Consider the following 1,505-nt stretch of genomic DNA (forward strand, 5'->3'; position numbering starts at 1 on the left):
AGAAGACGAATAACAAATAGACACAAGAGGGGGGAGACATAGACAAGAGAACTGGAACACAGTCAACATATGACATGATCCACATGTCTGAAAACATAAGTGCAGAAAGAAGAAAAAAGAAAGACTCTGTGTTGGGGCACACTTTGAAATTTGTAATGAATTTATTAAAACTTAGCTTTTAATTAAGTAATGCATAAAATAAAGGCGAAAATTTGATACAAAAAAATGTTCAAATGCACAAAATATACATATAATAGTAATAGAATAAACAAACACAATGTTTGGTTGTATATAGTATACAAATAGATTGATTAAAGAATTCCACACAGGGAGAAAAAAAGGATAATATGCTGTTATAAGTCAAACTTGATTAACAAAATCACTAACAAGAATCAGGATAAGCCTGATAGAAAGTTAGGAGCACCTGTGGTGAAAAATATATAGAAAACAATTTTATGCCTGAGTTGATCAAAAAATGAGGGGTACAAATAAAAATCATTCAAGTATAATCACAATGGTGATAATTGTGGGTAGGTACTGAGCTATTAACCTATTTGATCGGGATGAAAGGCACAAAAGAGTATAATTTATAATTGAAATATCAATTAACAAATGGTAATCCCCTGGTAGAGACTTTGTTTGCTACAGAGAAGATCCTAAAGAGAAAGGACGTTTGAGAAAATTTGATACCAAACGGCATTCATAGACAAACATAAATTGCCAAAAGAGAATATTCTAAGGTTAAATAGGAAAATAACCAAAATGTGGATATAGGTTTTTAAAGTTCAGAAGTTGCTCTAACACTTCTACTGTTTGTGATCGGAGGTTACATTTTTACTGCACCTGATATTCCCAAGTGGTCACCCAACAGGGTACTATTCAGGCTTACCAACGCTTAGCTTCCAAGATCGGATGAGATTAGGCGTTTTCGCTGAAATATGGCAGTAATTGAAACACTAGGACACAAATGAGAGAGTGTAATAGAGGATGAGCAACAAGGGTACTTCTGCTGTCCAGTTACTAGCGCAGATTCTCTGTTACTGCGAGCATTGCAGAGAGTGGTCTCGCATCTGGATGAGAGGGTACTGAAATGTAGGTGAGATAAATGAAGAATAGGGAGGGGACCCCACCTTCTGCTGTCCACTGTCTTATAAAGTTATAGCGGACAGTGGATGAGAGAGGTAGGTTAGAATCACCTATTGAAAAGAAAAGGGGTTGAGGGTATAATTGTGTAATCACAAGGGGTCAAGGTATGACAGGCTACTAAGCTGAGTCAAAAGACTATTGTACAAAAAAATAAATATTTTTCTTTTAATGAAATAAAGGAGCTAGGTTGGGCAGCATAATAATAGTTAGGAGGTACCTAGGTAGTAGAGTAGCCCTTGATATCGTGCTAGTAGATTACATAAGTGGTAGCAAAGCCACCGTGGACTTCCGGTAAAAACATTAAAAAAGAAAACCTCTTTTCCAATGCATTATAACCAAGGTGCAATTTGAAAAGGCCG

At 35.9% G+C, this 1,505-nt stretch overlaps 1 pseudogene; it reads right to left on the minus strand.

The window, feature by feature from the left end:
• Positions 1–831: 831 nt before the first annotated feature.
• On the minus strand, positions 832–950 carry LOC134889203 (5S ribosomal RNA; annotated as a pseudogene).
• Between the last annotated feature and the right edge of the window lie 555 nt (positions 951–1,505).

The sequence above is a fragment of the Pseudophryne corroboree genome, chromosome 3, assembly GCF_028390025.1.
Source record: "Pseudophryne corroboree isolate aPseCor3 chromosome 3, aPseCor3.hap2, whole genome shotgun sequence".
Classification (NCBI taxonomy): domain Eukaryota; kingdom Metazoa; phylum Chordata; class Amphibia; order Anura; family Myobatrachidae; genus Pseudophryne; species Pseudophryne corroboree.